The sequence below is a fragment of the Lissotriton helveticus genome, chromosome 12 (assembly GCF_964261635.1).
Source record: "Lissotriton helveticus chromosome 12, aLisHel1.1, whole genome shotgun sequence".
Lineage (NCBI taxonomy): Eukaryota > Metazoa > Chordata > Amphibia > Caudata > Salamandridae > Lissotriton > Lissotriton helveticus.
The window spans coordinates 128,142,535-128,158,138 of NC_136073.1; the positions used below are offsets into that span (position 1 = coordinate 128,142,535).

The window sequence follows — 15,604 nt, forward strand, 5'->3', positions numbered from 1 at the left end:
ACCCCATCCTCATCTCCTGTGGCAATTTCTAGTGATTGTGCGACGACTGCAAGGGATCTCTGAGGCAAAAGAGACAAGTTTGGGCCTGAGATCTCAGCATCTGACATTCATGAGATCACAGCAGTGAGAGGTTGAGTCACCTTCATAAAATTCATTAAAGTCCAATTGGCACTCGATTTGAAACCTGCAACGACAAAGCCAACAAACAAATAGTGCTGGGGCTTTACTGGCAATTAACGCAGGTTAACAATAACTCACTTAAATCCCAAAACGCCCCCATAAACTACTGAAAAACAACTTTACAACCTCCCCACCGAATATCCCCCGGTGCTGAACATGAAGACTAGGTCATATGCATTCCATCCTATTGTGTTTTTGGTGTTGGTAAGAGAATCAAGTTAATGATAACAATTCATACACCCACAACAAACGCTGTGCCACAGACTGGCAGTTCTTTCTCGCACACATTGATGTGAAATCGGAACTAATGCCAGTCTCTGTGGCGCAATCGGTTAGCGCGTTCGGCTGTTAACCGAAAGGTTGGTGGTTCGAGCCCACCCAGGGACGTTAGTCTTTTTACCGTACCTGAACTTCATATGTCAACGTGTTTTCTTTATATATCCAAGTTACAGTTAAGACGACCCTTACCGCACAAACGAAAACGAAAGTAAAATTTGACGCGATCATATATTAATGCAAAAGGAAGAATTCTAGTCATTCATTCACTGTGATTTGCGCAAAGAGCAAGCACATTATCCACAAAATATAGAAGTTGGGTGACACCTCCTAATTGCATTTATTTAGCATATGATATGGTGATAGTATGAGCAGTAACCCCCAAACGGTGAGTTTTATGTATAATCGCTGTCTGATTCACACCTGGTGTTACCTGGAGCTGTCTAGTGTGTGAAGGTCAAATGGCGTTCCAAGTCATGGGCTTTCAGGACTTCAAATACCGGGTGTAGCACAGCGACATCTCGAGGCCATGTATGGAATTTGGCACCGGCTAAGGCTGATAGTGAAGTGTATAATTTTATGGCAAGACCGGAGGCTCCTATTATGCTTTCTTATCTTGCATTTTATTAAACAGCAGCCAAGATAAGTGTAAAACTACAGTTCCCAGAGGGCCAGGCAACAACTGGGCCATGGGAACGAGAAAAAACGAGATAACAGTAACCAATCAGAGGACACCTAATAGATAAGTGCCCACACTGACTGCGCAGCTTCCTCTTTTCTTGCTGCTCGCAGTCAGATAAGTGTTCTCTTATCTATGCTCGCTATGTTTCATGTTTATTTATGCATGTATATGTTTAATGCTTAATATTCCTTGCTGGTTTATGCGCTTATATTCACGCGCTGTTGCGCTGCTTTGACTAGCGCTTTGTGCGCTTCCTTCCATTTCAGTTGTTCCGCTTGCTTCACGCTTGTTTCCCTCCCCCTTCCCCGCCCCTGCAGTGGTCTCGCCCGCTCCGCGGTCTTCGCGCTTGTTCGCGAACGTTCTTACCGCTTTGGAGCTCGTCTGCCTCACCGGCGCCGGAGCCTGTTTTCTGTCTTCCCGCTCTCCACGTGTGCTCCGCTTTCAGTTTCCTCGGCCACTTTCACTCGCATTCTCGGAGCCGGCTGCCTGCCTACCTTCAGCCCGGTCTCCTCGCTCCTTCAGAGTCGGCCCGCCCCTGCTCTTCCCTTGTTCACGCCCCCTGTATTTTTCTCATTTATTAACCCTTCACTACCCTGCTCTGGCTGCAATGGCAAATGAAAGCTCTTCTGAGGAAAATTCCTCTTCTATGGATAATGGGTCTCTCAAGCAGGACCTTCACAGATTTATCAATACTTCAGTTGAACAGGCAATGGAAGTGTCTATGAAAAGACTGTCAAAGAATATGGAAAATTCCATGGTCAGCATGTTGTCCAAGGTTTTGGCCCATTCTGCGGGGGATAGCAGAAAACGCAAGGTGGAACACTCTGCTTCTGTGCAAAAATCAAAAAAGTCAGCTATGGTTAGCGAGTCTCACTCGCTTATGGACAAGGACGCAGTGCCTCCCAGGCCTCCTACTAAGGAGGGGTTTGTCGGTTCCGAGGGCAAAAAGAAGCAAAAATCCAAGCACACAGAGTCCCCTACAAAAAAATTAATGATTTCCACCATCTTGGACACAGATGATGATATGCCTGATGCTGACGATCTATTTGATGTCTTTGACGTCACTGACCCCCCCCCCTAAACTTCCCAAATGTGATTCCTTTAACTTCGAGCCAGTGTTTGACTCGGAGGGTCTCCCTATGTTTGACCCGTCCTCCATTCGTCATCCTAACTCGACCGAATGGCTACCCTCTCACCATGTTGGTGAATACATTTCCGCCCGCCTTCGTCTCCCTCTTGAGGCGACTGTGCGTTCCAGATTGAAGTCTGAGTGTCCTAAACCCGCCCTTCCTGATAAAATCACCCTCGTCCCTTCCATCGACCAACCTCTCCTTACATTCTTTTCTAAATTTGGCAAGGACCCTCGTCGTGGGGTTGACAAGGCATGGTCCACGTGTCAAGACAAGTTATTGGACATTGTGGGTCCCTTAGCCCGTATCTTCGACATGGCAGAGTCTGCCCGTCTTGACGGTTCTGATCTTTCAGCCGAGGACATTTCCATGTGGGTCCAACGTGCTTTTTGCCTTCTGGGCAATGCCACTGCAGCCATTACCCACGAAAGACGTAAGGGCCTTTTGATCAAATTGGATCCCAAGCTGGCCAACCTGGCTCCTATGGACCCCGGCTCGAAGGCGAATGGTCTTCTCTTTGGGGAGAATTTGGTGCGCGACATCAGCCGATTTGTCTCTACCTTCGCTTCTCTTGACAAGGCTCAGCAATCTATAAAAAAGACTTTCGCCCCTCGGGTTTTTGGCCGGGCCGGACGAGGCAGGGGTCGCTCTTCCGGCCGTCCCTACAATCAAGGCTCCAAGAGTTCTTACGACAACACCCAAGAATACAAGCCGCGATTTTACCCACAGCGAGGCCGTGGTTTCCGCGGCCGAGGGCGTCAAGGTTATCGCAACTCCAACTCCAATCAACCAGGTAAGCCTGTCTTCTTTCCCTCCTGTAGGGGGTCGATTGAAACTGTTTCTACCAAAATGGCATTCCATAAGTGCAGACCCGTGGGTCCTTTCCACGGTTCAAGGCTATCTTATAGAGTTTTACTCTCCTCCTGTCCAGACCTTTTCCCCTCCTCCTCCCGTGTTCTCTCTGCACATGGCAAATCTCATTTCCAACGAGATAGAATCTCTCTTACAAAAACAAGCCATTCGAATTTTTCATTACGACTCTACAGGCTTTTTAAGCTCCATTTTTCTAGTTCAAAAGAAGAACAAGAAGTTACGCACTGTCATAAACCTGAAATGGTTCAACCACTTTGTGGTGTATCGTCATTTCAAAATGGAGACGATCCTTCATCTGAGGGATACCCTTCGGCCCCACGATTGGATGGTTCGCTTGGATCTCCAAGACGCCTATCTCACAGTTCCTATCCACCAGTCTCACTGGAAGTTTCTCCAATTCCAGTGGTCAGGTATGACCTACTGTTTCACATCTCTCCCTTTTGGTCTCTCCTCTGCACCATGGTGCTTCACGAAACTGCTGAAACCAGTGGTCGCCTTTCTTCGCTCTCTTGGTATCCGTCTCATAATCTACTTGGACGATATCCTACTCCTGAATTCAGACAAGCAGGGTCTCCTCACAGATCTTCAGACCACTCAGTGTCTTCTTTTGGACTTAGGTTTTCTGGTAAACCTCGAGAAATCTTCTCTGGTCCCTTCTCAGAACATGGAATTTCTGGGCTTCCTAGTGGATTCGGTGGCGGCGTCGTTACGCCTTCCCCTTTCCAAGATTTCCAAAATCAAAGCAGAAATCGCCTCGGTGCTACATCTTTCTGTCATCTCCCTCAGATCTCTGGCCAGGATTGTCGGTCTTCTTTCTTCTTCTATTCAGGCAATATTTCCGGGCCCCCTGCACTACCGGGCCCTTCAACGCTTGAAGATCAGGCACCTTCGCCAAGGTCTGGCTTACTCCGACGTCATCGCTCTAGACCAAGAGTCCCGCACAGAATTGCAATGGTGGACAGACCATTTAGATGCGTGGAACGGGCGCACTATCTTCGCCACATCCCCAGATCTTGTGTTAGAATCCGATGCCAGTCTATCGGGTTGGGGCGCCCGATGTGGTCCAATCTCGACTGGAGGAGCATGGTCAAGAGAGGAGTCCAGACTGCACATAAATTGTTTAGAGATGCTTGCTGGCTCCTTTGCAATCAAAAGTCTTTCCAAAGACAGGATCCGCTGTTCCATACTCTTACGCATGGACAATGTTTCTGCGGTTCGCTACATAAATCATCTCGGCGGCACGAAGTCCAAACCCCTGGCAGACTTAGCAAAAAGTCTGTGGGAATATTGTCTGGCCCATCATCTCTCCTTGACAGCGGAGTACCTTCCGGGTAACCTCAATTCAGTAGCAGACTGGCACTCGCGGTTCCTGCGCGACTCCAGCGACTGGAGGCTTTGTCCCTCCGTCTTCCTTTCTCTTTCAACTTTATGGGGTCCCTTTTCTATCGATCTCTTTGCTTCTCGCCTCAATTCCCATTTGCCCCAGTTTTACAGCTGGAGACCAGACCCCTTGGCTCTTGCCACGGATGCTTTCCTCCAAGTTTGGTCTCGTCAACTCCATTATGCCTTTCCTCCTTTCCTCATGATCAACAGAGTGCTGGCGCAAATTCGTCGCCAGGAATCCTCACTGGTTCTGGTGGTTCCTTTCTGGCAAGCCCAAATTTGGTTCCCTGTTCTTCTGGAGATGGCGATGGATTTTCCTGTACTTCTGCCATCCTTCGACGATCTTCTTCTCAACCCTCTAGGCGAGCGTCACAGCTTGATCCTGGACCACTCCCTCACTCTGTCGGCCTGGAAAGTTTCCGGCCTCCCCCTTCTAACATCCTCATTTCACAAGAGGCTGCTCACTTTATCAACCAGGCCTGGGCCCCGGGCACTTCCAAAGCCTACAAATCCGCCTGGTCTCTTTGGGCAAGCTGGTGTCTGGAAAGGTCTCTCGATCCCTTTTCAACCTCTCTAAGTTCTGTGATCAACTTCTTAGCTTCTCAGGCCAGCGCTGGGAAGGCCTATCGGACTATTAACCTTTATCGCTCTGCTATCTCCCTTCATCATGCCCACATTGATGATAAGCCCGTTGGGGCTCATCCTCTGATTTGTCGCCTCCTCAAGGGTGTTCGATGCTCCAAACCACCGTTGGCTAAGTATACCTTTTTGTGGGATGTTTCTGTTGTACTTAAATTGTTCTTGAATTGGCCCTCTAATTCTGCTTTGTCTCTCAAAATGTTGTCAGCCAAACTTACTATGTTGCTTTGCTTGGTGTCTATCAAAAGGGTTTCTGATGTTCGAGCCTTGGATGTTTCTTCTCGCCATTTTTCCCCTACAGGTGTGCTGTTCCAGATTCGCAGACGCACTAAGACTAACTTAGACTCTGTTTTTTATCCCTATTTTCCCGATCAACCCCAACTTTGTGTGGGACAGTGTTTGAAAATGTATGAACAAAAGACCGCTGATCTCAGAACGCCCTCTTGTTCTCAACTCCTTATTTCTTTTCGTAAACCTCACCTTCCTGTTTCCTCCCCTACCCTTGCCAGGTGGGTTCGCTGGGTTATGTCCCTTGCCGGTATTGATGTCTCTGTTTTCGGAGCACATTCGGCTCGGGGAGCCATGGCTTCTAAGGCCTTTTGGGCTGGCTCCCGTTTAGAGGACATACTGAGATCAGCAGATTGGTCCAATGACAGTATTTTCCGCATGTTTTATTGTAAGCCTATTCATTCTGTTGCTTCTGATGTTGTTAATTTGCTTTGAACAAGCATAATAGGAGCCTCCGGTCTTGCCATAAAATGTAGATTTTCCTAGTTATTATGACGGAAAGTCTTAATTTTATTAAAGACACGGAGGCGAGTATTATCCCGCCGCTACACTACTAACATGTGTTCTCCCTCCCTACAGCGAATCCAGCCTTGCCGCCTGCTTCATAAAAGATCTACTCTCCAGCGGTTCCGTTCATCTCCTGCTTGGATGTCTCCTCTGGTTCTTCCACCTCCTCCGGATCCTTTCCTTGGACTTTGGCTATGGCTTCCACTGATTAAGGACTTCTGCTCCTGGACTTTGGCGTTCTTTCTGGTTATGGCTATTTTTCCTTTATTCTCTATTGTTATCTGACTGTCTCTCAGCGAAAAGAGGAAGCTGCGCAGTCAGTGTGGGCACTTATCTATTAGGTGTCCTCTGATTGGTTACTGTTATCTCGTTTTTTCTCGTTCCCATGGCCCAGTTGTTGCCTGGCCCTCTGGGAACTGTAGTTTTACACTTATCTTGGCTGCTGTTTAATAAAATGCAAGATAAGAAAGCATAATACTCGCCTCCGTGTCTTTAATAAAATTAAGACTTTCCGTCATAATAACTAGGAAAATCTACATTACAAAGCACGGTAAAAATAAGATTGACAATAAGTACACAATGAGTAAAACACTTTTAAAAAGGAGAAAGCTGGTCGCCGGAAGGACAATGAATGGAGGAGTGAGAGAAAAGGAAGTTATTGGATTCATTTGGTACAGAACAGGGAAGCAGGTTCGAGTCTCGGCGTTTACTAACATACTGTGATTCTGAGCATATCACTTTATCTTCTCGTGACTAAAAATGAATGTGTCACGTATAATGTATAACTGGTGCTCTTGCAAAGCGGTCCAAACACTTCAGGCTGACTTTGCAATTCGCAATATATGCAGTTTATTTGCAGGTTTTTTTTTAATATAAAGCGCGAACTATAAAAAAGACTGCAAAAAATATGTAGAACAGACTCAGTTCAAGGCCTTTGGAGAACCTTACATGAGATTGCATTACACAAAGTCAGATTTTTTTGCACAGAGAACGTGATTTGGTCAGAATCACAGGACATTGCAAGGTGTTTGCCATTGCACTTTCAATGCACTAGTGTTCTGTGTCGGAGTTGAGCAGCGAGAGCAGTAAGTAACTATTCTCTTTCAAGGTACATTGAAAGAGGCAGTCCTTGATTTTAACACTGTGTAGAAAAGTATTCGACGAGGGTGGGATTCGAACCCACGCGTGCAGAGCACAATGGATTAGCAGTCCATCGCCTTAACCACTCGGCCACCTCGTCTTCATGTTAAAAGCGACATCCAGCCCAGTTTTTTTTTCAGCACTTCAGTGACTGGGGTTTTTCCTTGATGTTATTAGGGGAAATTAAGTGGGGTAATAAGGAGATTGATCTTCTGAATGAATATAAAAAAAGATATCCACCTCTTGAGTAATTCTGCCAGAAGGGTTTTCATAATTCGTGCAGTTTTAGTGTGATTAGGAGTGCAGATACATTGGGAGAAATGATGTCACTGAGAGCAGGTGAGGTAGGTCATTCACAATACGAGGCACTAACGTCACTGAATCTTAAAAATAAGTGGGAGAGGTGCCACTGGCCTGGCACTGACTGGCAGTGATGACAACAACAGGAAATGGTATAAATGAGATGCAACTTGGTCCCTGCAAGTGAAGAAAAGGCACTCATGCCACTAAACCTATTGACAAGAGGGTGTAATGTCACTATGATTCCACAATGAATGATATATCAGAGGCGGGGAGGTATTGCTGTTAAGAGACCATTTTTAAAGTAAACCTCTCCACGAGAGGAAGTGATGTCACTGAGAGGCAAAGTTGCCGTTCACCCTGTGACCTAAAAGCGAGTGGCCTACTACTGAAACGCATCGCACTATGAGACAGCCTCCAAGTGTCTCTTTGCTTTAGTCTCTTCTTAAATGTGAAGCGTGTTGTGTGCAGTGGCGTCTCCTCTGCAATGGCGGAGGAGCGTTGCCCCACTGACAGGCTCCGACCCAGCATATTTAAAATAGAACAATGCTCTTGCATAGTTTTATTTTACATTTGCCGTCTCTTAGCTAGCGGTGTTGGGAGGGGCGGGGCTTAGGCATGGGAGGGGAAGGAGAAGTGATACGTGCACTCCACTCCCTAAGTGCGCATATGTGTTTTGGCTGGCCTTTTCAGGTATTGAGCAGCTGGGCTGCAGAAACCCCACAGACTCCCTGGTCTGAGCAGGACTTCTTTCTTGCCTGCTCAGTCCAATTGGATGACCAATAGAATCTGGGTTCCAGGGGCTGCTGGGACCCATAAAGTGCAGAGGCGGCAAACTGCTGGAGACAACCAGTAGCAGCAGCAAAAGGATTAAAAAATATATATATATATTGTAATCCCCCCACGCTCGAAGCCTCCTAGCGACTCCACCCGCCCCACCACCCTTTCTTCATGGCTGCCGCCGCTGGTTGTGTGTTGTACCGTTCCTTTCAGTGTCACGAGAAGATGCAAAATGAACATGGTTTATTTTGGTTGGTGCGTGGTGTTAGGAACTCCAAGGTTTGATCCCCGTACGTGCCACACATATCTCTGTATGTTTTCCTCTAAATTGCTTAATTTCAGAAGAATGTACTTGCAACACGTTGCCAATTTACCTCATTCAAGGGAAAAAAGATCGGAGATTGGCGGAAAGTCACAGAAAATGTTAGGCACTTCGGGGCAGATTTACAAGAAACTGACGCATCTCTGCGTTAGAGCAGGGATGTGTCAGTTTCCCTGCGCCTCTGTGCAAAACCGTTGTGCCAGCATGGAAAGGTCCTATTTACAATATGGCGCATCATGGCACAAGGATTGACAGATGCGTCAGAAATTGTGACTAATCTGTTGGCGCAAAAGTCACGCATTTCTGGAGTTGTTTTGCAAGAATGACGTAACTCTGCAGCAATGCATGGGGAGGCCTATTCCCACTACAGTGCGTCACTCCTTACACCTGCAGGCAAGGGGATTTTGACGCAGGGGCATCCTAGAAGTGGTGCAATTAAATCATGTAGATTTCACTGCATCATTTCTACAAGGCTTTCCTGAGTGGGAATGCCCACCCTGCATACATTATACCTGGCGCAGGTATAATGTGGCACAGGGCTTTACCACGTGACACATCTCCCTAGATGCGTCATGAAGTAAATGGGCCGCAACGTGATGCATTTTTTATACTGTTGCTTCGTCACAAAAAGTGACGCAACGGCGACGCAAAAGTAACACAAGGGGCTTGTAAATCTTCCCCTTCATTCCTAGATAATGAACGCTCAATCAATCAATCAATCAGGGGTTATAAAGGGCACTACTCACCTGCTAGGTTCTCAAAGCGCTTGGGGGGGCAGCTCTGGACCAGTCAAAGAGCCATGTCTTGAGGTCCTTCCTGAAGGTGAGCAGGGTTGGGGAGCGTCTGATGTTCACGGGGAGCTTGTTCCAGGTCTTGGCTGTGATGTAGGAGAATGCTCTCCCATCTGTTCTGTTTCTGCAGATGCGGGGGACCTCTGCCAGGATGAGGTTGGCGGAGTGGAAGTTCCTCCAGGGTATGTGGAAGGATACTCTCTCGTTGAGGTTATTGGGTCCGATGTTGTTTAGGGATTTGTAGGCATGGGTTGAGAGTTTGAAGGTGACCCTCTTCTCGACAGGGAGCCAACGGAGGTCTCGTAGGTGTTGGGTCATGTGTTCATGACGAGGCGTTCCTAGGATGAGTGTGGCAGCTGCGTTCTGGTTGGTCTGGAGTTTGTGTAGTAGGGCTCTGCTGATTCCGGTGTATAGGGCGTTGACATAGTACAGTCTGCTGGTTATGAGTGCGTGATTGATGGTCTTTCTTCTGTCGGGGGGATCCATTTGAAGGTCTTGCGGAGGATGCACATGCAGTTGAAGCTGGTGGAAGGAAAGGCGTTTATCTGTCGGTTCATGGAGAGGGAGGAGTCGAGTATGAGGCTGAGGTTTCTTGCGTGGTCTGTACGAGTGGGTGGATTCCCAAGGGTGGAGGGCCATCAGGTGTTGTCCCAGGCAGAGGTGCAGGGACCGAGGATGAGGACCTCGGTCTTCTCTAAGTTGAGTTTCAAACAGCTGTCTTCCATCCAAGCTGCCACGTTCTTCATTCCTTCCTGGAAGCGGACTCTGTCTGGTGTCTTCTGGATTCTTCGTGAGTGAGAGGATGAGCTGGGTGTTGTCAGCATAGGATACAATGCTGAGTCCATGCTGTCTCACGATGGTGGCGAGGGGGGCCATGTAAATGTTGAAGAGCGTGGGGCTGAGTGATGATCCTTGGGGTGCTCCGCAGTTGATATCAGTGGGTTCGAAGAGGAAGGGAGGGAGTCTGATCCACTGGGTTTAGCCAGAGAGATAGGAATGGATACAGTTGAGGGCGGCTCCTTGTATCCCTGCATCGTGAAGTCCGGCTGCGAGAGTGCGATGAGAAATGGTGTCAAAAGCTGTGGAGAGGTCCAGAAGGATGAGGGTCGCAGTGTGTCCCTGGTCGAGTAGCGGGTGTCGATATTGGCGGCGAGGAGGGTGGTCTCGTGCTGTGGTTGCTGCAGAATCCAGACTGGGAGGTGTCTAGGATGGAGCTCTCTTCGATGAAGGTGGTCAGCTGGGCATTCACGATTCTCTCTGTGACTTTGGATGTGAAAGGGAGGAAAGAGATGGGTCGGTAGTTTTTCAGGTCTGTTGGGTTGGCTGTGGGTTTCTTGAGGATGGGTTTAATCTCCTCGCGCTTCCAGTCATTTGGGAAGATTCCGGACATGATGGAGGCGTTGATGGTCAGTCCAAGTTCGGGTGCAATGCGGCAGTGGCCCTGTGCAATATTTGCAGTGGACAGGGGTCTGTTGGGGCTCCTGAGTGGGTTTTCTTCATGGTAGCGGTGATGTGTTCGACGGTGGCGGGATTCCAGTCATGATGGTTGGTTTATCAGTGGGGGAGGGAGGTGGTGTCCATCATCTGTTAGCTGAAATTGTCATAGAGGGTCTTGATCTTCAGATGGAAGTATGACCTGAGCTTTTCGCAGAGGTCCTGGAAAGGTGTGACATCCATGGCTTCACTGGGGGATTTTGTGAACTGCTGTAGGATGTTGAACAGTTCCTTGGCATTGGTCACATTGGTCTGGACTTTGTCTCTAATGAAGGTCCACTTGGTGTCTCTTATGTGCTCGTGGTATTCCTTCAGGGGGCTCCTGTGGTTGTTCCGTGCTTCAATAATTTTCTGGTTTCGCCAGGTTTTCTCTAGGCGACTGCAAGAGCGTCTGACTTCATGTAGTTCTGTGGTGAACCAGGCACCCTTCAGAGGGCGTTGTTTGGCGGGGTGGTAGAGGGGTGCGAGCTTGTTGGCGCCGCAGGAGATCCAGCAGTGTAGTTCTGTGGCCGCGGTTTTGGTGTCGGTCGTGGCACTGGGGCGGTCTTGGAGGCGGGTGGTGGTGAGGAGTTCCTCTGTGACCTTGCTCTAGCTCCTTTGTGGTGGTCGCAGGGTGGGCTTAGGTGCAGTGGTGGTGTTGAAGGTGAAGTGGACGCAGTGGTGGTCCATCCAGAGGGGCTGGGTTTCTGGCAGGGTGGTGCGGCTGAAATGGATATTTGTTCCTCCCGCGAAGATAGGGTCAAGGGGGTGTCCAGCTCTGTCTGTGGGCATGTTGACCAGCTGCTTCAGTCCAAGGTTGGTGAGGTTGGGGAGGAGCGTGATGGACTCGGGCTGTTGCGGTTGTCGAGGTGGAAGTTCAGGTCCTTGAGTTTGCAATCCAAAGCCTCACAAAGAACAGAGTTTGGTGTTCCATTCTCCTTCATGTGGACAATGTTTCTGCAGTTCGCTACATCAGCCATCTAGGTGGCAAAGAGCCTTTGGGAGTATTGTCTGTCAAACAAACTATCGCTGACAGCGGAGTATCTTCCGGGAGATCTCAATTCTGTGTCAGATTGGCACTCTCGCTATCTTTGGGACTCCAGTGATTGGAAGCTTCTTCCATCCGTCTTCCGATCTCTATCTCAAAAATGGGGCCTTTTTTATATTGATATTTTTGCTTCTTGCCTCAACTCCCAATTGCCTCTCTTCTTCAGCTGGCGTCTGGATCCTTCGGCCCTAGCTACGGATGCTTTCCTACAGTATTGGTCCCTTCACCTCAACTATGCCTTTCCTCCTTTCCTCATGATCAATAGAGTACTTTCCGAAGTCCGTCTCCAGTCGACATCCTTGGTCATAGTGGTCCCATTCTGGCAATCTCAGATTTGGTTTCCTTTTCTTCTGGAGATGGTAGTGTACTTCCCGGTTCTCCTCTCTGCCCGCAAGGACTTTCTTCTGAACCACTTAGGACTTCCACACAACCTCATCCTGGACAATTCTCTGGTTCTTTCAGCATGGAAAGTCTACAGCCTCTCCCTTATGACCTACTCATTTTGCAAGAGGCTTCTCTCTTTATCAGCAAAGCCTGGGCCCCTGGGACCTCAAGAGCTAACAAGTCCGCTTGGTCTTTATGGGCAAGCTGGTGTCTGGAAAGGCATATTGATCCCTTTTCATTCCCTCTGTATTTTGTGGTCAATTTCTTGGCTTCTGAGGCCAGCACAGGTTAGTCCTACAGAACGGTCAATTCGTATAGATTTGCTATTTCCCTAAATCATTCACCAGTTGACGGCAAGCCTGTGGGTATTCACTATTTGATCTGCCGCCTTTTATGAGGAGTTTGGTTTTCCAAGCCTCCGTTGGCTAAGTATTCTATTTATGGGATGTTAACGTGGTTCTCAAGTTATTTTCTGAATGGCCAGACAATTCTGCTCTTTCTCTCAAAATGTTGTCTGCTAAACTTACCATGTTACTGTGTCTTATTTCTATCAAACTTGTTTCAGATGTTAAAGCATTGGATATTTCCTCTTCTAGGTTTTCTCCTACAGGTGTTTTGTTTCAGATCAACAGACGTACTAAGACAAATCTAAGCTCTGTCTTTTTATCCTTTTTTTCCTTCCCATCCTAAATTATGTGTAGGTCAATGTTTCAAAGTGTACGAACAAAGAACTGCTGATCTTAGAATGTCCTCTCATTCCCAGCTTCTCATTTCCTTTCGTAAGCCCCATCTTCCCACTTCCTGTGCAATTATGGCCCATTGGGTTTGTTGGGTCATGTCCCTTGCGGGCATTGACGTCTCCGTTCTCGAGTTCAAGTTCAAGTTCATGCATTTATAGAGCGCACTACTCACCCAGAGGGTCTCAAGGCGCTTGGGGGGGGTTTACTTTTTATCCAATAGCCATGTTTTCAGTTCTTTTCTGAAGGAGATGTGATTCTGAGTAAGGCGGAGGTGTGTGGGGAGTGAGTTCCAGGTCTTGGCTGCCAGGAAGGAGAAGGATCTGCCACCCATGGTGGTTTTTCGGATGCGCGGGACTGCGGCGAGGGCTTGATTGGACGATCTTAGTTGGCGGGTGGGATAGTAGAAGGACAGTCGGGTGTTGAGGCATTCGGGTCCAAGATTATAAAGGGCCTTGTGTGCGTGGGTAAGAAGGCGGAAAGTAATTCTTTTGTTGACGGGGAGCCAGTGGAGGTTTTTTAAGTGACCGGTGATGTGCTCTTGGCGCGGGATGTCTAATATGAGTCTCGCTGATGCGTTTTGGATGCGCGGGAGCTTTTTCTGCAATTTTGTTGTAATTCCTGCGTAGAGTGAGTTGCCATAGTCCAGTCGACTCGTGACCAGAGCATGGGTGACAGTCTTTCTTGTTTCGAGGGGGATCCAGCGGAAGATCTTTTTGAGAATGCGGAGGACATTGAAGCAGGAGGACGATACGGCGTTGACTTGTCTGGACATTGAGAGGGAGGAGTCTAGAATGAAGCCAAGGTTACGTGCATGGTCTGTGGGTGTGGGCGCAGATCCCAAAGCGGAAGGCCACCAGGAGTCGTCCCAAGCTGAGGGGGAGGATCCTAGGATGAGCACCTCCGTCTTGTCTGAGTTGAGTTTTAAGCGGCTCTGTTTCATCCATTCGGCTACTTCTTTCATGCCTTCGTGAAGGTTGTTTTTGGCGGTGTTGGGGTCTTTGGTGAGGGAAAGGATTCGCTGGGTGTCGTCGGCGTAGGAGATGATGTTGAGGTTGTGTTGACGTGCGATGGAGGCGAGGGGACTCATGTAGACGTTGAAGAGGGTGGGACTGAGTGAGGAGCCTTGAGGTACGCCGCAGATGACTTCGGTGGGCTCTGAGTAGAATGGGGGGAGTCGGACTCTCTGTGTTCTCCCGGCTAGGAATGAGATGATCCAGTCCAAGGCTTTTCCTTGTATGCCGATGTTGTTGAGGTGTTGTGACAGACAGTGTCGAAGTAGAATGAGGGCCACTGTTTCACCGTTGTCCAGGAGTGCTCGGATGTCGTCGGTCGCTGCAATGAGGGCGGTTTCCGTGCTGTGTTTAGCTCGAAAGCCGTTCTGTGAGGGATCTAGGGAGTTGTTGGATTCAAGGAAGGCTGCTGGTTGGCTATTGACGGCTTTCTCGATGACTTTGGCCGGGAAAGGGAGGAGGGAAATGGGTCGGTAGTTTTTCAGATCTGAGGGGTCTGCTGTTGGTTTTTTCAGAAGGGCGCTAAGTTCGGCGTGTTTCCATATTTCTGGAAAGGTGGCGGAGTCGAAGGAGCAGTTGATGACATCGCGGAGTTGGGGAGCGATGATGGAGTCAGCTTTGTTGAAGATGTAGTGGGGGCAGGGGTCAGAAGGTGAGCCAGAGTGGATTGAGTTCATGAGGCGAATGGTGTCTTCAATGGTGATTGGGTTCCAGGAGTTGAGGTAGTTAGTTGGAGGGGTGGGATCTGAAGGGGGTGGGGTGAGTTGGTCATTGGGAGTGTTCTTGAAGCTGTTGTGGATGTCGGCAATTTTGTTGTAGAAGAAGGAGGATAGCGCATTGCAGAGGTCTTGGGAGTTAGTGATGTCGTTGGATGCTGCGGGAGGGTTGGTGAATTCTTTGACGATATTGAAGAGTTCCTTGCTGTTATGAGAATTGTTGTCGAGACGGTCCTTCAGTGCTGATTTCTTGGTGGATCGGATCAGTTGGTGGTGTTTGCGGGTGGCTGTCTTGAGGGAGGCCATGTTGTCTGAGGTTGGTTCTTTTCTCCAATTCTTCTCCAGGGTGCGGCATGTCTTCTTGGATTTTTTAAGGTCATCATTGAACCAGGGAGCTTTTTTGCTGGATAATTTCGACTGGTGTTTTTTCAGGGGTGCTAGTTCGTCTGCACTGTGGGTAATCCATTGCCTGAGGTTGGTGGCCGCTAGGTCTGGGTCCGTTGCCAGGGTGGGAGTGTTTTGGTTGAGTGATGTGAGGAGTTGTTCGGTGGTGATTTTGTTCCATTTTCTTTGTGGAATGGGTTGTGGACGGTTGTGGGTCCGGGTTGTTTTGTAGCTGAAGTGAACACAGCTGTGATCTGTCCAGTGGAGGGCTGTAGTATGATCGAAGGAGATGTGCTTGCTGGAGGTGAAGATAGGGTCGAGCGTGTGACCGGCTATGTGGGTGGGGGTGTCAACAAGTTGTTTGAGTCCGAGATTGGACAGGTTGTCCAGAAGGGTGGTGGTGTTGTTGTCGAGAATGTTGTCAAGGTGGTAGTTGAGGTCTCCTAGAAGAATGTAGTTCTCGGAGGCGAGGGCGTGCGGGCTGACGAAGTCAGTGATGTCGTCGCTGAATTGAGATCGGGTGCCTGGGGGCCTGTAAATGAGGGTTCCTCTGAGTGT

General features: G+C 48.7%; 2 non-coding genes across 2 annotated transcripts; one reads left to right on the plus strand and one right to left on the minus strand.

The window, feature by feature from the left end:
• The first annotated feature begins 493 nt into the window (after positions 1-493).
• On the plus strand, positions 494-567 carry TRNAN-GUU (transfer RNA asparagine (anticodon GUU)). Its single transcript has one exon. It is a non-coding gene; the product is annotated as a tRNA-Asn (tRNA).
• A 6,549-nt stretch (positions 568-7,116) lies between these two features.
• Positions 7,117-7,198, minus strand: TRNAS-GCU (transfer RNA serine (anticodon GCU)). Its single transcript has one exon. It is a non-coding gene; the product is annotated as a tRNA-Ser (tRNA).
• Positions 7,199-15,604: the final 8,406 nt, after the last annotated feature.